Source organism: Rhinolophus hipposideros (assembly GCF_964194185.1).
Source record: "Rhinolophus hipposideros genome assembly, chromosome: 3".
Lineage (NCBI taxonomy): Eukaryota > Metazoa > Chordata > Mammalia > Chiroptera > Rhinolophidae > Rhinolophus > Rhinolophus hipposideros.
The window spans coordinates 56,766,374-56,790,196 of NC_138049.1; the positions used below are offsets into that span (position 1 = coordinate 56,766,374).

The window sequence follows — 23,823 nt, forward strand, 5'->3', positions numbered from 1 at the left end:
TGCCATTTATAATTAGATTTACAAGTCTAATGATAAACAAATCTGTGCCTCCCTCCTGGACATGCAAAAAACACTAACTTCAAAAACCACACTCACCCCTTACCTGGTATAGTATTATATAGTCCAGCATTTTCATTCTGTTTTATTAAAATTTTTATTTTAAAGCATTTTAAATTAGAAACTACCAGCATTATTACTTTATATAGAAGCCTTTTGTTTGGATTTATATTTACCATTTTATTAATTTAGCATTCTTTGCAGAATCTTAGGCCATCTTTCTGGGATCATTTTCCTTCTTCCTAAATTCCATCTTCCTGTAGCTCCTTTAGTGATAATATCTGGGTAGAAGATTCTCAGATTTTGCTTATTTGCAAATATCTTTATTTCACTTGCTTGCTTAAAAATTTTTTTTTGAGAACTAATCAGAAACAGTTTTGGAGACAAAGAGGAAAAACTGAAGGTTGCTATGGGAGTGGGGGTGGGGATAAGGGGGAAGGTGAGGGGATTAGAAAACAGTCAGTAACCACAAGGTGGCCATGGGGTTTTGAAAATCAATTTGGGGAACGTAATCAATAATGTTGTGAAGATTTTGTAGCATATCCGATAGACACATGTCGCATTTGGGAGACCACCTCAGGGATGATGTAGATGCCTGGATCACTGCACGGTACACCTGAAGCTGAACAATAATGAATGTCAAGTATGATTTTATATGTGTGTGTGTGTGTGTGTGTGTGTGTGTGTGTGTGTGTGTGTGTGTATACTTACAAGAAGTGGAGTACAGCATTAGGAATAGAAACAGTGGAAATGTAATGGCTCTGTGCGATGTCAGAGGAATAGTGGATGGGGGGAGGGGGGTTCACACAGTGTGAGGGATATAAATGATAAACGTCTAAGTATTACTTTGTCTTGTGCACCTGAAACTAATAATAATAATAAAAAAGATATGCATAAAAATAAATAAAAATAAAATACAATTATAAATTTTTTTTTTTTGCTAGGTACCCATTTCTAGGTTGATAATTATTTTCTCTAAACACTGTGGCAATATTTATTATCCCACTGTCTTCAGAATCCATTGCTGCTATTGAGAAGTCTGTTTCATTCTAATTGAACTGTTCCTTTGTGAGTGAACAGTCTTTTATTTCTGCCTGTTTTTAAGATCTTCTTTTTGTTTTTGGTGTTCTGAAGTTCTACTACCATGTGGCTAGGTGTGGGTTTCTTTTGTTCATAATACTTGAATCCCAGAAATCTGTTTTAAAAATCCTTCTGAGATTCATTTATATGCCAAAGTTTGAGACCTAGTGCTATAAAGTTCTGAAAGCACACCGTGTAAGGAGTCCACCATTCTGAGGTTACCATCCTGAAAGGACTATGTAGAGAGACTTCACAGAATAGAGAATGATGCCCAAGGAACCCTAGCTGATCCAGCCCCTGGCTGTTTGATGTTCATTTCTAATGTTTTTAATGCATCTTTGAATAGATATGACTGAGAAGTATGTAGTGTTGTTTGTATGTATGTGTTTTTGGTTGGATAAGTAATATTGTCTTGTACTGTTTCTTACATTTTTGCTTAACAGTATGTTTTCATGTATTTCTCACCATGGCATGGTATTTCATTGTGTGTATATAGTACACTTAGCATTTATTTTCCAAATGATAGGCATCTAGGTTGCCTTCAACTCCCTGCTACCACAAACTGATCAACATCCTCCTACATGCCATGCCCACTTCACGAAGCTAAAAGTTTCCATGAAGGATATACTGGTGGATGAAAACCTAAATTTCCATTTTTATTTAGAAATAATTTTATTAGAGGACAAGTGTTTTTGTCAGAAATTTTAAAAGACTTGTTGGAAGATAGTCAACACAAAGAGCTTTGATATCTATCTATCTATCTATCTATCTATCTATATATATATATATATGTATATATAGATAGATACACACATATATATATATGAAAGCATCAAAGCTCTTTGTGTATATATACATATATATGATGCTTCCATATATATGAATATATATATATACACATATATATAATTGTATATATATAATCACACACAAACACATGTTTCCATATACTTGGTTTTGGGTTGAAACACAAAAAGTCACACAGTGACACATTAATAACTACGATATTTTCCACCGAACTCTACACTAATTGATGCTCTCCTTATACACTGTGTACACGTGAAGCCAGCTGAAGAGTGCAGTTCCCTGTGGGATGTGAATTCCCTAGATGGTTGGCAATAGCATAGTCTTAGTAAATATATCACCAGTTGTCAGTGGAGGAACCATGGGTTAGCACCACGTGCTTTAAGAATATTCATGGGGTTAACTGCTATCTTAACAACAGTCATTCTTCAGACCTTCTGTTGGTATCTGTTATTTTGTGAATTTCTTAAATATTCAGAAACAAATGTTGTTGTAATGTCCTTTGAAGTGAAAACAGTGTATATACTCCATAGACTTCTTGAAAGCACTTCTAGTGTATTATATATTACTTAAATTGTGGGTATCTTGTGCACATGAGTTAAGTCTCTATTACCCATGCTTAAAGGAAAAGAATTAGGAGTAACTGTTGTTGTGAAGTTTCCCCAAATTCCACCACTCCCCTCTCTTCCCCTCTGGTGTTCCCTTGTTGATAGAGTGGTATAAAGAGGGGTAAGCAAAGGAACACTGATTAAGCTCATTGATTAATAACCAGAAGTCTATGTAATACCTCAGGTAAAGATCGTGGTAAAAACAGAGTTGGCTAAGCCAGAGAGGTACCTGTGAAATACTTGAATTGAATATATCCAGGTGCTGGACCTCCTGACTTACCCAGAGGAGGACAGAGGAGGATGTCCAGGACTGATGGGAAAACTGCATGGCAGGTTCACCACAGGAAGCTGACGACTGACCCACTGGTTACAGGACAGGACCAAAGGAAATGATTGGTTTGTTTTTTTCCCTTTAAGGCACAATAACCTTGTACATTAGACAATTGTAGTCTAATGAGGGTCGATCCATTCAATAAGTATTTGCTGAGAATATATTTAACCAGATACAAAGAAGAACACACGTTACCATTAATTTTTTATTTTATTGGGGAATATTGGGGAACAGTGTATTTCTCCAGGGGCCATCAGCTCCAAATTGTTGTCCTTCAACCTAGTTGTGGAGGGCGCAGCTCAGCTCCAAGTCCAGTTGCCATTTTCAATCTTAGTTGCAGGGGGCACAGCCCACCATCCCATGCGGGAATTGAATCTGCAACCTTGTTGTTCAGAGCTCATGCTCTAACCAACTGAACCATCCGGTCGCCCAAACACACTTTATTTTTAAGAGTTCACAAAATAGAACACTCTTTCTCAAAATGTGTATTCCAAAAATCAGGTGCTCAATGCAGAAGATATCTGTGCTTAGGAAAGTTTGAGGAATGCTGGGTTGTTTCGGTCTGCTCAGGCTACTATAACAAAAATGCAAGAGATTGGGTGACTTAAACAATAAACATTTATTTCTCCAGTTCTGGAAGCTGGGAAATCTAAGATTAAGGAGCTGGCAGATTTGTGTCTGGTGAGGGTCTGCTTCCTGGTACAGAGCCTGCTATCTTCTCACTGTGTCCTCACATGGCAGAAAGAGAGTGAGAGAGCCCTGTGAGGTCCCTTTGAAGGGCACTAATCCCGTTCATGGGGACTCTACCCTCATGACCTAATTATCTCTCAAAGGATCTGCCACCTGATACCATCACCCTGGGTGTTAGGATTTCAACATACGAATTTTGGAGGGACACAAACATTCAGTCCATTGCTTGGGTTATAAATGTTAAGCAGGTTGCTTTCGGCAGGACTTTTTAGAGCATTTACTATTCAGGTGACATTGTGATTCTACAAGGGGGACAGAGACTATAGTATTTCCCAAACTGACTGAAATATTAATATTCCATTGGAACACATTTTAGTAAATATGGACCTCATCTACTCTTCTCCCCCTTTCTGCAGTCACAATGGTCTCCTGGCTGTTCTTTGAGTATTCCTAGCTCTCCGCCTGGAGGCTTTGCTTTGCTGTTACCCCTGCCTGGGGTGCTGGGGTTCCCAACAGGCACTGCCCTGACCGCTCTGTGGGGTTTTATTAATTGCTCCTCCAATCTTCTTAATCTCCTTTCCTGTTCTTCAGTGAAGTCATTTTTTATATTGAAGGTCTTGCAAATCTCCTCAGGAGTTAGCTCCTTGATCATATGACATGGTAACAGTCTGGCATGTGACATCAAGCAAACCTTTGAGGTCTAAGTAGTTTGCAGCTAGAATGAGTTCAAAAGTGTTCTTCACTCAGCATTCAGGAATTTTTGGTCCCAAACAGGAATATCAGTCTGTTCACTTTTCTTTGTTCTCAGCATCTTCAGGAGGAGGAGGGTCGTTCATGTAGTGGGTGTGCCACTGAATGACTTTTTTAAATATCGAAAACATTCATGCTGAAAAAAAAGTTCTCACGGTTTGTAATACCGATATGGGATACTGTTAATTATATTTCTCAATAAAAAAATTTGAAATCAGCTGTGTAGTATTCCACAACTTTCTAAAAGTGAATGAGGTAAAAGAACATCCAGAAAAATAAAAACCCAATGTCATTAGTGATGACTGTAACACACATTGACATCCATTTTACATTCAGCACTATGTTAAGTGTTTTCGATGAATATTTTATTTAATCTTCATAACACTTCATTCTTATTCCCAATTTACAGAAGAAGAAACTGCGGGTTGAAGAGGTTAAGTAACTGCCTAAATTCCCACTACCGTGTTGGAGCTAGAAGTAGAACTTGTAATTTTGAAATGCCAAAGGACTTACTTATCTACTATGTTATCTTGCATTTCTAGTTAAGGAATCTGCTGAACTGGGCTAGTAGTGTGTGAACTATGAAGTCTCTTTCTGCTTCTAATGGCAGAATTTCAAAACTTTTAGTCTTATATGAAACACCTTTGTGAATTTTGTCATATTCTCAAAATAGCTGTACTTTTATTCACTTAATATTTTTTTAATTGATGCATTTAAAAAAATCTTAGCCTCATCATAGGAAGGAATATCCATGAGATTGATCTGCCAGTTATATTGTCTAATTCATAGTAAATTAAATAGCCATATTACAGGTTACTCTCTCCTAAAATTCAACAGTGCCAATAAGTGGTCCAGATACCAGTGTTGGAGAATCACCAGACTATCACGTGGACTAAGCAGACTGAATTGCTGCTCTCCATCTCTTTTTTTTACTGGTCTTGGCCATTTGGATTTACCACTGCCGCGTTTATTTAGTGTGTGTATATGTGTGTACATGTGTATGTGTGTGCGTGCTTGTGTGCATGTGCCAGTATTTGCTTATGTGGGGTGTAGTGGGGTAAGGTTGGGGAAGGAAAAGGCCAAGATACCATGTTTGCACTAAGGTTTACAAAAAGAACAGAAGCAACCAGCCAGTTAATCCCTCACTAACAGACTTTACCATTGACATTCTAGGGGGAAGGCATCCAAAGCTCATCATTGGAGACCATCACTGGGGCACAGAGATACTTGGAAAGTGGGCACCTGCAAGACAGAGAACCAGGCATGGGGCGGTTGTGTGCTCTTCCCACAGAAAACTTCACTGATGATTTTCTTGGTCCAATCTTATGCCACTGAAGGGTTCCGCAGAAAAAGGGTTAGCATTAGAGCTTTGTCCTCAGCATCCGGTGAATTGAAAGATGCCCTGAATGTGACCAGTAAATATTGACCAAACATATTATAGTAAAAGACTTCTAAGCCCGAAAGCTTGTTTCTAAAGCTACTTGAGATGCAACCAGGCCCAAACTCACGTGTATTTATCACTGTCCTATCAGCAAAACCAAGAGAAAGACTTTGATAAAACATTAACTAAATATGAAATAGGAAGTTTTTTTTTAAAAAAACTAACTCTACTATGGACCTTTCCAAACATACATAAAAAGAGTGAGTATAGGATGGTAAACCTCTGTGTATCAATCTACCTTTAAAAATGATCAATTTTTAAAAATTGATTCCTACTTCCATTTTTTGCAGGATTATAAAATTCATCAGTATGTACCTCTGAAGATATTGTGGTTTAATATATAACTGTCATGCCACTATCACATCTAACAAAATTAACAATAATTCATTTATAGTATCTAATATTAGCCCATAATCTGATTTTCCTGATTGCCTCAAGGGTTCCTTTCACAGGTGGTTTGCTCAAAACAGGACAAAGTCTACACATTGCATTTTATGATGGTGATTCTTAATTCTCTTTTACTCTTTTACAATCTGCCCCGTTTTTTCATGCCATTGATTTGATAGAAGAACCAGGCCATTTTTCTCATTGAATGTTTGACATTCTGGATTTGACTGATTGCTTCCTTGGGGAAGTTTCAAAATTTGACTCTCTGTCCCTGTGTTTCCCAGTAGATCTGAAGGCTTGATTAGATTCCGATTCAGTTTCTTAAACAAGAAGACTTCATATTGGTTGTGGGTACTTCTGATTTTGTCATATCATGACAGACATATGTCTTGCTGTTAGATGTTTAGGTTTTAGTTTTTTTCTTTCTTAGTTGCTCTGTGACTTTGGTGAGATTCAGAATTGTGCTACATTCATTATCTTTGCCCAACCAAATTAAAAACAAAAGTCAAGATTTATACAGACAAAATGATTAGGCAGATGAGCAGTGAGTGGTTCTGAGTCTCTTAGACTATTTGTATTTGCGGAAGCTTTTCAGGCTTCATACACAAAGGGACTGACGATATAGGGGAAAACTATATATGAACACTTAGAGATTACTGAATGTAAAATTACAAAAAGTACATCACTAATTACTATATTTCAATGCTACACTATTAAAAGTCAGGATGAAAACAGCTGAAATTTAATGAATTATTTGCTAATTAGCTTATGGATTTCCAATGCCATTTGCTTCTAGCCCCTTTTCTCTTCCTTAGGGAATTTTTGGTGGTGTTTTATTGCTTTTTAACACCTTCAGAAACTACTGTATGCTGATAACTAACCATAAATTGTACATGTGAAGAGACACATAAGAGATTATGACTCAGGATCCATGCTGTGTTACTGACTGAGATAAACCATGAGCAGTTTGCACCACAATTGAAGATTTTCAGAGCAGAAAGTACTTAGAATTCTGCTGACTACCTAGCGTGTTATCTATTGCTTGGTAAAGAAATAGAAACATAAATCATGAAGGTCAATGTGCCCACTAAAGAAAGAGACAGCATATCACCATGCTGCTCAGGTACTAGATGTGTTCTGCTATGGGTCTAGCAGAAGGGTTTGCATTCATGACTGCACCTGGAGAGCTTTTAAACTCACTGATGCCCAGCCTCCACCTGAGAAATGAGTCTGGGTCTCTGAGGGTGGGACCCAGGCATGGGATTGGTATTTTGAAAAATCTCTTCAGATGATTCTTATATGCAATCAGGGCTAAAAATCTCCAATCTGGCCAGCAAATAAAAGTCACCATTTATAGGTCTTACTGTGTGCAAAGGATTGTGCTGGAAATCTTTTTCACATAAGGAAATCGATGCTTGGAAGTCGATGTCTTGCTACAAAACAATTTCATACCCAGTCTGTATGGCTTCAGAACCAGGGGCTTTTGAACTTTTCTTGAACATGACCCAACAAAGTAAGACATGAAATTTACATCATAACTTGGAACGCATAGCAATGAAACACAAGTTTAACAAGTGATACTTAATCTTATTAAATATGATGCTCTCTGATATTTTGCTCTATTTAATTAAAAAAAAAATTTCTGGTCAAAACCCACGAGAAATGATTTCATGACTTGCAGTTTGAAACACTCTTCTAAATCATGACAGTATTGATTTCATTTCTGTTCCAAACATATGGCAAGATCTTTTCCCTATCAATGCCTTGTCCCTTTGTTTGTTTTATCATCTGGAAAGTCCATGCTTTTTTCCTCATTTTTGTAAAGGTCATCAAGATGGTTCCTGGCTAAAAAGCATTTTCTAGACGACTCCATTTCGTAGTATCTCTTATTTCAGTGTCTACAGTTAAAGCACAGGGTTCATCACACGATTTTTTAAATACTAAATTATATGATATATTGTGATGCTCTGTAATTATGTCCTACATGGTTATGTCTCCTTGACTAAATTTCACCTCTTTGAGGATAGTGACCGTGTTGTATGCTTTTGCTTCTGTACTTTTCAAAATGTCTAGTACAGAGCTGAGCACATCACGGATGCTAAGAACAGCTGCGTGATCTTAGACAAAGCAATGTTTTTAAGCATTCATTTCTTTTTTTTAAAATTTCATTAAATTTATTGGGGTAATACTGGCTAATAACATTATATAAGTTTCAGGTATACAACTTTATAACACAACATCTGTATACTTCATTGTATGCTCACCACCCAACGTCTAGTCTTCTTCTGTCACCGTCTATTTGACCCCCTTACCCTCTTTGTCCTTCCTGCACCCCGAGCTTTCCTTTCCTCATGCCTGAAATGCAGGGGGATTTTAAGTTAATTATTAGTCTCTTTCATGTTTTGAAGTCTCTTTTTCTATAATAGCTAAGAACTTTTATAAAATACAGAAATGAAGGAAGAAAATATGAAACGTTTTTATGAGCAACTATAAGAAAAGTTCCTGTGTGGGAAGGAAAAAAAACACTGAAATGGTTGGCATTTTTGGTATGCAACGTATAAATTGTGTGCTATCTCTGAAAAGATTAAGAACAACTTATTGGAGTTTGAAAATAAAGCTGGGCCCTGTGTCACTTGGATACTGAAATGTGATTATTCATAGGCCACACTTCAAGTTGACTGAATATATATGCAACAAGTAATTTCCACAGACTCTTATCAAGTTGAATTGATTATATGACAACACAAGGGTTAACAATGAATGTGGGATTGGCGACATGTGGGGCATTAGTATGATTTAGAAAAAAAATTATTGAATACAATTATTGTTTGTTTGCAAGTGGTTTGTTAAACACCCCGGAGGACCTTCCCAGTGGCTTCTGAAGCCAAAGGATGTGGCTGGCTGTTTCAGTTACTTGAAATCCCACAACCATCAGCATTCTCCTGCTCATGAGGCTGCTGGCAGAGGAGACAGAGAGGTAGTCTATCCCTTTGGTGGTGTGTGTGTGTACGTGTGTGATGGGGAGTGAGGGGCTGTGGGGAATGGGTCATCTCTGGTCTTTACCTACTCAATATTCATTTCCTTTTTGTTAACAACACTGATTTTCCTTTGGGTAATCTTCGCTCTCCCACTTGGTCCATGTGGTTTGGGTGTGTATGGGGATGGGGGGCACTATAGCTGCCTCCTTTGACCTTTTTGAGAAATACACAAATAACGCCAACCTGGTTATGCGTATTCCAGCCCATGGTTGTAATGGTTATAAGCATGGTTGTAGATGGGCACAGAATCCAAGTGAGTCCAATGAAACTCATTCTTTGGCCTGCTCTCTTGCTAATGGGATCAATTGCTAAGGAGGTTGGAGGAAGAGATAAGCCTGAGCCTGTGGGTCTAGGCCCAGATTAGAGAAAATAGGTGCAACAAAAGCACAGACATGGTATGAAGAGAAATTGAGCGATGACACTGAGTATCTGGTGAAAAAAAAAGTTTTAAAACACTTTTTTTCCCCCCAGCTCTATTCTTGGGATTTATAAGCACATGAGGTAATACATTCCAATCTCCTCCACTGTAGGTTTTCTTGTCAATTTGAATTGGGTGCCTGTTACATCCAACTCTCCTGACTAAACGGGTTTATCATAAAACCGGGATATCGTCACTCTTGCTCATTGCTCACCTCCTCTCTCATCTTAACATTTGGTCTAGGCAGGACGATGCCTCCTGCTTTTTCAGAGCACAAAGTTTATTTACTCTACATCTTGTAACAGAAGTTGCTCCAACCTTTTACATATTGTCTCTCTGCCCTCTTCCTCCACAAGTCCACATATGTTTATTTCACAGCTGTAGGTGGCGGGAGAGAAAGATCTGAGGTCCAATCTCCAGCTAGTAATGCAAGTAAGTGCCTTTGTACAAATTAGAAGACACCCCTTCCTCTGAGCCTCACTCCACCCCGTTGGAACCCAGGCTGGAACTTCACCTCAATTGCCTGCCTACCTCTACCTCCACCAGAGGACAGTGTGCAGGGTACAAATGACACAGAAGAGCTGCAGCCAAGAGGAGGATAAACAAGCCCTCTGATGCCACACCCACTGTTACCGTGCTCTATTCCTAAGGTGATGAGAACTGCTGATGCTATGTGCACATCCCCACACTGGGCATACCTCACTGGGGCCTCAGTAGGTATCATAAATATTGATGATAGCTGGAAAAACAATATCACTTGTCACTTGAAAGCAGCATTTCCCTGTATCATTTATATCTTAAGGCATATAAATGCTTTTCTGGAGGCCCTGCCTGAGTTCAGTTTGGAGATCTTTATTGTCCCATCTTTGTTGATGAAAGTCAGTCGTTCAAGAAATCCAAGTTGGAGGCCACCTGGCGATTGGTCCTTGGAAGAGATCAGAACACTGGGTAAAGCAGGGCATTTGGCAAGTCTCCCATGCCACATACCAGTGACACCTTCAAGGGTCAGTCTAGGGGCCCCAGCTGGGTTTTAGCTATTCAGTCTCCTGCGCTCCTGGGGGAGACCCTCATCACTGTGTTGGAGATAGAGGAACAATAAGCAAGAAACAAGAGAGGAAACGCAATTCCACTGGGCAGTCGCCAGCAGCAAGTCCTGGTTTTGGGGGCGCGGGCCAAGGCTGCGTCGCGGGGGTAGAGGTGTAGAAGCTAAGATCCTGTGAAGGAGAGGGCGGTTAGGAGAAGGCGAGGTTTGGAGGACCGTCAGGGAGCGCAAGCCATCCGCGAGGGCGGCCCCCAGTTCATGGGTCCGAGCGCTTGCCCTACCTTTGCCCGGGGTGAGGGACAACCAGACCTGGCGGGGATCTGGGCAGTGGCCCCCCCGGAATCACTCCATCTCGGCTCCCCTTGTTCTTAAATTGCCTCGTCCCTCTCTTTCTGTCTCCCTACCCCCTCCCCTCCCGCCCTAAATCGCGGCGGGCGCCTTTAAGAGGAAGCTTTGGTTACCCTGGGGGCGGGAACCCCCGGCAGATCGGGAGGCGGCGGCGCTCGGCCGCGATGCTCCTCACTTTCTGCTCCAGCTCCCGCCACCGCCGCCACCGCCTGGAAAGCCACCACCTCCTCTCTTTCCTCCTCCTCCTCTGCCTAGAAGCGTTGTTTTCTGCAGCGGGGGAGAGAAGTGCTATGTCAGGAAAGTTCCGGGAGGGACTGGATGGGGCCATGCTCGCTGGGCTCTGCAGGCGCCCGCGCGCAGCCCTTTGTATAAGGTGAGACTTGGGGTCCCCGGGCCCCCGGGGCAGGTAGTGGCGGGCAGGGAGTCCTGCGGTCCGCCGCGTTGGGGAGGGTGTGTGTGGCGCGGAAGCAGGCTGGTTAGACCGAAGTTGTGCGGGGGAGCTCGCGTTTTCGGGAACATGTTTGCAGCTGGCTGGAGTGATGGCAGCAGCCAGCGCCACACGGTGGGGACCCAGCGGCGGGACTCGGTTTCCCCGGGCGCCGCTGTCGCCTGGCCTCCCGGCGCCCCTGCCCCATCCCCTGCCCGCCAGAGCAGTTGGGCCTTCTAGGAAAGCGGGCGGCTGCAGGTTGGCTCCCACGGCCGGCTGTCTCACCGCCTGGCACGCTCCTCCAGACGCTAAGTGCTGGGCGTGAGAATCCTCTGGAACTTTTACATTGTGGTCTCGTCCCTGTGTAAGGGAGAAATCCACCTCGATTGCTCCAGTGGGAAGGCTCCTCGCGAGCTCCAACAGTTGTGAGAGGTTGCTTCTTCCACGTAGGTAAGCGTGAGGCTCCGTGTGTCTTTCAGCCCTGGTGGGTTTGCGGCGTCGCCCTGATTGTCGCCTCCCCGCCCCCCCACCTTTTGCTTTTGGGAAATTTCTTTTTAATATCCTGGAGGCTCAGGATGCTAAAAACAAACAAACAAACAAACACCCCCAAAGCAATACAAAAACTACCCAATAATATATCTTTATGGAATTTGTCTCCTCCCGCCGCCCCAGGGCTGACTCAAATTTTCAAAGTGATCATTTAGTCCCTGATTAAATGTTTAGACTTGGTCTCTACGCTAAGAAAATACAGGTATCCCTGTAATAGGTATGCCACTTTTTTCCCGTGAGGTAAGATGATGTTTTAACCACATATTTTAAAAATAGGATTTTCTCTTTATTTGTTGATTTTCATTACGTCTTAGATTAAAAGGCTCCAACAAATTTTAGGAGTAGTATTTCTATGGATCATGAATAAAACCTGATGTTTCTTGCATAATCTGACATTGCTTCTGACAGTTTTACCCTTGGATGAGGTAGGTAATACGTGTAATTATTTGGTGAAACCTAATATAGAAGTACATTTTTACATAAATGGGTGAGTTTTCTTTTTTCATGTGTCCTGTGGGTGAATGAAGCCCATTTTCTAACACCCCCCTGTGTCTACCACACGTCAATTTCTGTTTCTGTCTTTTCCACTTATATTATGTGTCTGATGTCAGCTACAAATCAAAAGTGCTGATGAAAAGTCCCTATATTTTGGAAGTGTTGTATTAGCCAAAATTTTAATGATGTAATTGATTACGCCATCCAGATTATTTTGAAAAATAAAAATAGAATGTGGGAGCTTGTTAAAGAAAAGAGTATCATGAAGTATTTAATCAGGTATATACTGTACATACACTTTTGTGTGTGAAAAATATACTACCAAAATAGGGAATATTGTAAGAAACATCTTATTTGCAGTGGGGAAGTTTTGAAAGAAAACTATTCCAGATTAACCATTAATATTATAACATTTTGTTTGGGATATAGAGTTTCATCTCAACACAGTTTTGTCACTCTGCTGTCAAATATACCAGAATTGAAACTTTACAAAAACAATTCACAGTCTCAAGCATTTTCTGAACATTTACAGCAAACTGAACATTTTGGGGAAAAAAAAATTTGCTTAGAAAAGTTCACATACTTAAAACTCTAGCTACAGTTCCATTTTACCTTAAGTTTGCTGGACTCCAGGCAAGTAAGTACTGCCTTAAATAAAAATTTGGGATCCTAAGGTAGATGTATCTTAGTTCCTAGAATTGTATTGATTAATATGAGTTAATCAATTGAAATTGAGATTTTGTGTATGGTTCATTTGATTTGAGATGATTGCTTTGTAAATGATTCTTTTTGCAACTAAATATATGTATCGCAATATATATCATAAATCCATATCAATCAATAGCTAATATGTATATATCTATCAGGGAAATAATACATAAATATATTATATGTAGCATGTAATATATATATAATAAATTGTATTTATATGTGTGTGTGTATATATATATATACAGGCTAAAATATTTAGACTATAATACACATAGTCTACAAAATCAAAAAAATAGTTACCATTGGAGCTTGTCATTTCTTAAGCATTTTTGTCAATATCAGAAGTTAAAAATACTGTGTTATCCAAACATGTTCTTAGTCTTGCACAAGGCTTGGACCAGGGAGCATTATGCCAACAATCCTAACCACATATTTATTGAAATGGACTAAATTATCCCACCGATGATTGAATCAGACCTTTCTTAAGTTTCAGTAATTTATCTTCAGTAGAGAAATCCCTAGGTAAAATTTAGTCAGTGTATTCTCCTTTTAACATTTTAAAAATGACTTTCAGGGCACTCCCCATTAGTCTGGGTTTAGAGAGTTCTGCACCTCAAAGGCATGGGGACACAAACCTTGGGAAAGTTTTGGTATTCCAATTTGTGAAATGATTTCCTAAGAATTTGATTTGAGAGAAGTACCCATTAATCCCCAGGAAAGTAATACCTATAATACAGTGCTCCAATCACTACAAGCAAAGCTTTGAAATATTTCTTATCACATTGCACAGCTGAAGTTGCTACATTTCAGCATATGTATGAAAATTAGAAATGACATAATTTTTTGTATTGATTTTTGCTTTAATTTGCTAGGCATTTATCAGAAATGTGTTTTTTATTTGCTGCAAATGCTCCTTTATTGCATGTAGCTTTGTTTTTTTGTTTTTTTGTTTTTTTTTGCCACTATGACATGTGCATATTTAGGGTGAGTTTTTAGTGTTTACTTGAAACAGACAATAATATGTTTCCCAGAGTTTATGTTGTGTCTCTTGGGTTCTCAAAAAATACCATTTGAAATGTTTGACTATGAGCCTGGGATCACAGATTTCAGAACTGATGGGATCTTGGTCAATTTATAGTTTCAAGTTTCCTGGGAATTTTCTGTTTAAGGTCAGATGTGGCCCCAAATTGAACTGGATTATCCACAAAATAGGTACTTTTGCAACCACAAAACATGGAGAACATTCTAAATAATTTGCAATGTGGGCAGCCCAACATGATTTAGTGTTTAGTTGGCTTGAGGCAGTGTGCAATGCTTGTAAAAAATGGTTTCTGAAGCATACAGACAGCAAGCTGTTTCAGTCTTTGAATTTGACACATAGGATAAAGTGCCTTTCAGTTTCTATGCCAGTAAATGTGGATGGATTTGTAAAAGTAACTTATTTCCATTTTCTGTCCGTATGACAGAAGATTCAGAAAACTCAAGCATGAAACTCCTGCTTAATATACTGAAAAGCTCGCTCCTGTTCATTACCAATGTAGTAAAGAGTTGGAAGATTGGATTTTAACATACTTTTCAGGTTTTGTGCAAGAATGCATGTACATTCACAGTTAGGAGATTAATCTAGTGGTTACCTATTGAAATTAATAATAACATGATTATTATCAGTATTTCTTTATAGTGATAATGCTAAAGAAATTATATCATCCCAGGCCCAATTTAGATTAACAAAAACATCCCCAGCCAGATACTATGCCAATCACCTGGCATAGATGTTAATCAATTCTTAGACATTTTTCAGTGAAACCATTATGTGTCTTATAGTTGTAAGCTTTGCATACCTTTTGAGGTTTTTGACCAAAGCTTCTTAGTTAACTTCTTTTTTCTCAATTGACTTAAACCAAATCTATATCACTAAAGCATTTGAAAATATTTTAGGTCAATTTTTTATGTGAAAACTTATAAGGCTCTGTCTTAGAGAAGTGGATATGATTATTTTAGCTGTCACCTTTCAAAGGGAGGTGTTGTCACCTCTTCTGATGTTTTTTAAACAAAAATAAATGCATAGATAATTTTAGAGAATGAACATTTGCAGGCATTTAAAGATGCCTGAAGTTTGGATCAGAATAAGAATTTCAATTAAAAGTTACACATGAAACAGTTAACATCTATGCCAGGTATCGGTACAGTATATGGCTGAAGGGTGTCTGCTGCAGGGTTTTTTATCTAACTTGGTCCTGGAAGGACGTAGTTGGAGTGGAAAGGGGCTATTCCAGGTATAGCATCCATTGTTTTCCAGAGGGACAACTGTTTGCCTAAGTGTGTACTTACAATAAAATTTATTCTTTTCATCATTTGAGCTTATTTGTTTTCACTTCCTGCAAGATGTGTATGAAATAGGCCATCTTCCTGCTCTGTTTTGATTAACCTTGCCCAAACTGTGATGCCTTCTAAAGTTTCACACTATTCAGCACTAGCAGAAAATCTGTTCTTTAATTCTTTCAGCTCATTCCCTCCTAATACTTCTTCAAACATTTTTCTTTCTTTTGAATTATTGAATTCTTTAATGATATAAATTTTGAATTTGTTTCTCTCAATTTCCATAATAGGATTTGGGTATATTGACTCCTGCTTATAGGTATAATGATATCAAAAACTTCTCTTTTTTGTTTCCTTATTTCATGTGTACTTGCTGTTGTAAAGTTTTAAATCTTTGCTGTTTATTCTTATGCTATAATAGATGTTTTTTTCTTATTTAGGAAGTAACACATGTTCATTATAGAAAATTTTGAAAATCCACACACGCAAAGAAACCCAAGCCAAAAAGATAGCAATGACAAAAGGAAAATAGAAAAGAAAGAAAAGGAGAATTATGCCAGAGATAATTATTGTTAATATTTTGGCGTATATTTAAAACACTATAATATTTTAATTTCTAAAGATGACATTTTACTAGATATGTTTCTTTCTAATTCTCATACAAAGATGAACCAAATTCCATATCATGGAATGATCTTTTGTAACACATTTTGAATACTGAATATTATTTTATTCCATAGGTGTATCATAATTTATTGGGGATAGCCACCATAATATTAGACAGATTTTCCTTTCTTCTTCTTCTTCTTCTTTTTTTTTTTTTTTACTATTATACAGCAGTAAATATCTTAGCTCGGTTTTTATATACCTCTATTGTTATTTCCTTTGAGTAAAACTCTAGCAGTAGAATTTTTGGGTAGAGATAAAGGGCGTTGATATTTTTCATTGAACTCAAAGCACTTTATTATTCCCCATATAAAATCTATAGAGTTAATCATAGTTTTCCTTGATTACTGTCTACAGTGATTTTTATGTTTTTTTTTTGGTCTGTGTAATATAAAAGATTCAAGTCAGTAGGATTTGAACCCAGACCTGACTGACTAGGGCTTTATGCAAATGAAATAACCCTAGATATTTACAAAGACTCAGCTATAAGTTCCCGCCTTAATACCAGTCATAGCTGTAAATGCTGTTTCCACCTAAGGAGGTACAACAGTTGTTAGTTTGCACTGAGAATGTTCTCCCTTTTTCATTTTCATCTCCTTCCTATATTACCATCTGACCTCCTGCCCACATATCCTGATGTGTACATAATTGCTGTATGGTTGAGTGAATAAATACTGTTTCCTGTGTAGTCATCTCTAAGATTTAAAAATATTCTGTTTTCTGCCCTTTGCTGCCAACTCCTGGACTCTTAATATTTAGAAAAATATTGGAAAATTTTAATTTATAGGATTCAGCTTACAGCCTTATCTGGGCGTATGTGTCTAATATCTACAAAGCTGTATTTTATAGATGTATTTATATTTTTCTCCTTTTCTGTCAAAAATACAAAACTTCATTTTAGCCCCAAATTAGTTTTTGAAACCAAGTAAGTATCCTGGCTACCACACAAACACGATCACTTCTGGGAACAAACTACATGTATAAAATAGACAAAAACCAGGAAAAGGACATATGTGAAAAGTGAAGGACTGATCGTTAAATGTAGAGAGAAATTCTCCCCTTCATTTTATAACTAAAGTTATCTTTAGCCATCAAATATGACCCTAATGAATGCAAGGTCACATTTGTGTTTTCATGTACAGTTTTCTTTTTAGAATTTGGTGCTGGCTGTAAAAGGAAAGAGAAAGTAAACACTCACACAGAACCATATTTTCTGGGCCGGTATTCTTTCTTCAGACATTGTCTTCTCCACTGGCAAAGTCTTTTTTCTTCCTTTCTCTAAGTCAGACTGAGGCTGCATGTTTTCTTAGGACCTGAAAGCTGACCTCTGTTTTAGCACGTGCTATTTGACTTAGTGTCTTTTTCCTTTTATATTTTTATAGCAATATAGGGTTCTCTATAAATTAAGATCTGCTAGGCATATCTTTCTCTACTCTGACTTTCAAGTTGGATCTATGTTCTTACGGTTTTAAATGTGTCTCATAGCTAGCATATAGCTGGATCTTTGCTTTCAACAGGAGAGTTTAGTCTCATATTTAGAATGAAGATTGATATATTTGGATTAATTTAGTATCATACTATTGTGTATTTTTCTGCTTCTGTGTCTTTTTATTCTCCTTTCTTGGATAGATTGATTTTCCACTTTTGTTTACTATTTTTGTTTTGAGTCATATGACTGGCTACAAGCTTTACATGTATTTTTTCGTGGATACCTGATACCTAGGCAATTTTGCTATGCATACTCAGCTTAATCTAGTGTTAATTTAGTCAGTATGTTTGACTTCTGTTGTGAACTGAATTGGGTCTACCCCAAAAATGCATATGTTGAAGCCCTAACCTCCTATGTGACTGTATTTGGAGAGAAGGTCTGGAGGTAATTAGGTTAAATGAAGTCCTAAGAATGAGGCCCTAATCCGATAAGATTGCTGTCCTTATAAGAAGACGAAGAGATTCCAGAGATCTCCCTCTCCCTCTCTGTGTAGTATGCATAGAGGGAAGGCCATATGAGGACACAGTGAATATTTTTGTTCTAGCCCAATTTAACTCTTAATAAGTTAGATATTCCTTTCATTGTGGTATACAGTGCCTATTATATTTAACCATGTATTTATCAATATCTTTTCTAATATTTTATCATGATATTTTATCATTATCTAATATTTATCTAATATTTTAAATTTATCTAATATTTTATCATTAATATTTTATCAAAAGATATTTTATCAATATCTTCTAATATTATCTAATTCTTTTCTAATATCAGACCTTCTAACTGTGATCATTTTTTTCTGCCTGAAGTACATCCTTTCCTTTTCCTTTTGTGTGTGTGTGTGTGTGTGTGTGAGTGTGTGTGTGTGTGTGTGTGTGTGTGACAGAGAGAGAGAGAGAGAGAGAGAGAGAGAGAGAGAGAGAAAGAGAGAGAAAGAGAAAGAAAGAGAAAGAGAGAAAAACAGATTTTGTGACAATTACTTTCTTTTCTTTATATTAGATATTTATTTTTTTCTTTACCTTGATAAGCTCTAAAGCAATGGCAGTAAAGTCTTTAAAATGCTTTGGTCATTTTAAATATTTTTAATTTTTTAAAATTACATTTCAATATTGTTTAAAAAGTTAAATAGGTGTAGAAGGCTTATTCCTGCTCCCTCTTTTGGTTCCTCTGCTGCACACCACTGTTTTATTTTTATATACCCCTAAATCTCTGAATAACATTCTTAAATTAACGCTCTGGGTTTTTCAGTTGTAGGTGATTCCCAATATGAAGGATAAGAGTTAGGTCTCCTTCATCCCAACTGCACTTCCCAGTACCCTTACCCCCACTTCCCAAACACACATAATCTACATCACTTCCTATCCTCTTAATATGGCTAATCTTTTTTTACCTTTCCCTCCCTTTTTGAATTTTTCAATTACAGTTGACATTCAATATTCATTCATATTAATTTCAGGTGTATAGCATGGTGGTTAGACATTTATATAATTTAAGAAGTGATCCTCCTGACTATCTAGTACCCACCTGGCACAATACCTAGTTATTTCCAAATCATTGACTATATTCCCTTTGCTTTATTTTATATCCCATGACTATTTTGTAACTACCAATTTGTAGTTCTTAACCCCTTCACCTTTTTCACCCAACCCCCTCCTGTCTGGCAACCATCAAAATGTTTTCTGTGTCTCTGAATTTGTTTCTGTTTTGGTTGTTAATTTTGTTCATTAGATTCCACATGTAAGCTAAATAATATTGCATCTGTCCTTCTCTGTCTGACATACTCCACTCAGCACAATACCCTCCAGGTCCATCCGTGCCGCTGCAGATGGCTAGAACCCATTCCCTTCCATGGCCGAGCAATATTCCATTGTTTACATGAATCACCTCCTCTTTATCCATTCTTCCATCGACAGACACCCAGGCTGCCTCCACATCTTGGCCATTGTAAACAGTGCTGCAATGAACATATGGATGCACACATCCCCTTCAAGTAGCAATTTGGGCTTCTTCGGATAAATACCCTGGAGTGGTATTACTGGGTCCTTCATTGTCTCTTCTGTAGCCTTTGTTTTAAAGTCTGTTTTGTCTGGTATAGGTATTGCTACCTGCCTTTTTTGTTGTTGTTTTTTTCCATTTTTGTGAAATAACCTTTTTCTATCCCTTTACTTTCTCTGTGTGTCTTTTGATCTGAAGTCAGTCTCCTGTAGGCAGCATATGTAAGAGTTTTGTTTTCTTATCCATTCAGCCCTCCTATGTCTTTTGATTGGAGCATTTAATCCATTTACATTGAAGGTAATTGTTGATAGATATGTAGCTAATTGCCATTTTATTAATCATAATTTTGCGTTTTTTTTCCCGTCTTAAAGAAGTCCCTTTAACATTTCTTATAATACTGATTTGGTGGTGATTAACTCTGTTAGCTTTTTCTTGTCTGGGAAGCTCTTTTTCTGTCTTTCAATTTTAAATGATGGTTTTGCTGGGTAGAGTAGTCTTAGTTGTATGTCCTTGCTTTTCATCACATTGAATATCTCATGCCAATCCCTTCTGGCCTGCAAAATTTATGTTGAGAAATCAGCTGACAATCTTATGGGAGCTCCCTTATGAGTTTCTGGTTGCCTTTCTCTCGCTGCTGTTAGGGTTCTTTCTTTGTCTTTAATATTTGCCATTTTAATTATAATGTGTCTTAGTGTGGACCTGTTTGGGTTAATCATGTTTGGGATTCTCTGCACTTCCTGGGCTTGTATGTCTATTTCCTTCACCTGGTCAGGAAAGTTTTCTGTCATTATTTCTTCAAATAGGTTCTCAATCCCTTGTGTTCTCTCTTCTCCTTCTGGTACCCCTATGATGCAAATGTTGTTACTCTTGATGTTGTCCCAGAGGTCTCTTAAACTGTCCTAACTTTTCTTGAATTTTTTCCTTTTTTCTGTTTTTTTGGGGTGTTTTTTGCTACCTTGTCTTCCAAATCACTGATTTGATCCTCAGCTTCATCTAGTCTGCTAGTGATTCCTTCTAGTGCATTCTTCACTTCAGTTATTGTATTCTTCACTTATGACTGGTTTCTTTGTATGGTTTTATGTCCTTTTTTATGTTATCTATTTGTTGAAGTTCTCACTACGTTCTTTGAGCATCCTTATAACCAGTGTTTTGAACTCTATCTTTGGTAGGTTGCTTGCTTCCATTTCATTTAGTTTCGTTTCTGGAGTTTCCTGCTGTGCTTTCATTTAGGATGCATTTCTTTATTTCCTTATTTTGGTGGCTTCTTTGTGTTTTTTTCTATGTATTAGGGAAATTTGTTATGTCTCCCAGTCTTAACCCAGTCACCTTATGTAGTAGGTGCCCTGTGGGGCCCTGGAATAATCTCCCTGGTCACCTGCTCTGGGTGCTCCAGGAGTGTCCTTATGTGGGTTGTGTGTGCCTTCCTGATATAGTTGAGCCTTAATTGCTATTGGCACATCAGTGGGTGAGATTGATCCTCAGGCTGATTGGCTGTGTGGGATTTGGCCATATTCACAGCTTATGGACTACTATGTGGGGGGCTTAACCCACTGAGTGGGATTTACTCCAGCAAGCTCTGGTGCCTGTTGAGATCGCTCTTTGTGTGTGCTGCTTTTGGCGCTAATTGGTTGGTGCTCTGCTGTGGTCTGAAGCCATCCTCCATGTATGTTGGTTCTGGGGCCTCTTGGATGGCTTCAGTACAGGCTCAGGTCTGTGACTGGCCAGCGGCTACCTGATAAGAGCTATAAAGTGATCCACAGTTGTTTGCTGCCTGTACTAAACCTAGAGGCATGTGGGGGAGGCTACTCTGTGAACTGAGAATGTCTGCCACCAGTAAAGAGCCTGGGGTAGCTCTGGAAAAATCCAGGACATCCCAAGGCCTGTTGCCACCTGCCAGCTTCCTTAAAGTTCACCCGGTGATAGAGACTTATAACTCCAATTTTATAATTTATCAATTTCCTCTGCTGATAAATTTGAAAATTTTGTGTAGGATATTGATGTCAGCACTTTCGCATCCTAAGCTCTAAACTTCATCATATTTATGTTCATTTAGCGTTTAGTTTTGTATTTTGTTCTTTAGGAAGTTAGTGTGGCCATCTTATTTTCAATTATTCGGTTACTCCTCTTTACATCTTCCAGCTTGAAAGACACTGCTGATTACATTTAGTTTTCTGTTTCTTCAGATTTCTGGGGTTTGCCTTTTAAATGATAGTAGAAAATGTGAAAAAGCTACACATGGTCTGCATTGCGCTTATTTATACTCTCAAAAGCAAGTTAAAGATGACAAACTGCAGGCTTTTTCTGGGTAGGTTCACTTTTGTAAAAGAGTAATTCTGTGCTTTTTTCCACATGGTTACATCTTAGTTAACATTTTTAAGAAATGTTTAGTTTTTTTCTTTTGTGATTGTAACATATACAACTGTTTCCCCTTCATCCCTACATCATATAGATATATGATGCAGCATTGTTTGTGATGAACAGTTACAGTAGAAACAGTTTAAGAACCTCAGCTTTTATATCTCTCAATGCTCAGTTGCTGTTGTTGATGAGTTATAAAAACTTAGATACAATGGTAAAATGAAGCAAAATACAAAAAAGAAGATGAATTTACTTGATTACTTCTGGGTAATTATTCCATGTATCGTGATAATTATCCATGTCATAAATTAATCTTTTACTATTTTCTCTGTTCTTTTTATGAAATAATTTTTCTTTTGCATTCTAAGCTTTAAAGTCTGTCTTTTTGTACTATTTCTCCACATCTTGCATAAAGATGTATCAGAATACAAATGATCTTTGAAGCTCACATACTAGAGTCTCATTCTCGAAAGGTCTTTGTTCGTATGGACATTCAAGGTTAGAATAAAGTTCCAGGACAAGATCCTTCAGGTAATTTTTTTTTTTTTTAAGAAAATAGACAGGGAACACTCATATGAAAAACCACATTACATAAAGCATCCATTTAGTTTGTGGCCCTTGTTTAAAAGGGATTTTTAAATATATTTATCTAATTAAACTTGAGACTTGGAGTGATCATTTCACTGAATGCTGCCCCTCCCAGAATCTGTGTTAAATTCAGCTTCTTCTACTCAATTCCAGCATAATAAATATTCTGCATATAAGAAGAATTTTCACATTTGTTTTATCAACGATTAGACAACTCTATATTTGGGCCGTTCAAGTGCAATGATTCTTGCCATTGAATATTGAGTACACACACACATGCATGCACATGTACACACCACTTTCTGGTATCACTTTTTCATAGGCCATTTCTGCTAGGAGAAATCAAGTGAGAAGTAGTCATACATGAAGTATAATAAAACTGAAAAAATTCCACATAAGTATAAGCAGTGGTGTTTATATAGCAATATTTACTACGTTTCTTCCCCTCTCCCCCAGTTTTCTGTGTAAGAGAAAATCCAGGAATAGCAATTCTGACTATTGTGTGTACAGTTGACATTGGGCCAGTGAATTCCCTTGGGTCCTTGGTCTTACCAGCTGTATGTCAGTTGCATCAGCACCTTGTGAACTTGCAAAGCTTTTCCTGATGCTTCGATCTTTGAGCAGAGGACTAGCAGCAGGCACCTGACTGATTGGCAGCATCATTGAGACACTATCAATAGGGAACCCAGTTAGGAACAAGCAGCACAACCTCACCCCAAATTCTTTGTCCCTTGTGATTTTGTGATGCAAGGTAAGAAATTGTTTGGTGTTTAGAATACAGCCATTTTACATCTTGATTCTTTTTTCATTTCTAAAGTTTCAAAGTGAATATTGTAAATTTTCTTTAAAACATTTGTTTACTAAGGCATGATTTTGAGGGGCTAGGAAGCAGGGTGCTTGTTGGGAGATGGTATGTGTAACACTTTCAGTGACAATTACGTTACCCTCTTTACTAGAGCAATTCTTTCCCATTGTTAAATACACTGCCCACTTGATTGAAAATTAAAATTTAGAAATAGTAGAAGTGGAAGTAAGGTTGGGTTACAGGAGATAATCATTTTTATGTACTCTGCTTTATGGCAGTATTTAGTAGAGTCCTTTAGTTAGCAAGCTTTCAAGAAACGTTTTCTTGAATTTAAAATTATTTGTCAACAATTTGATTTTAGAAAACTTTTTTTTCAGGAACACATACATTTTGTAAAATTTTATTTATTCTTTCAATGGAAGATTGT

At 37.9% G+C, this 23,823-nt stretch overlaps 1 protein-coding gene across 3 annotated transcripts in view; it reads left to right on the forward strand.

Annotated features, from left to right (window-relative positions):
• Nucleotides 1–11,206: 11,206 nt before the first annotated feature.
• Nucleotides 11,207–23,823, forward strand: part of GPR63 (G protein-coupled receptor 63) — a 50,257-nt gene continuing 37,640 nt past the window's right edge. For all 3 annotated transcript variants that reach the window (XR_013992815.1, XR_013992816.1, XM_081040973.1), the window contains exon 1: nucleotides 11,207–11,367. The gene's annotated coding sequence lies outside the window, so the exon portion shown is untranslated. The remainder of the gene's footprint in view (nucleotides 11,368–23,823) is intronic.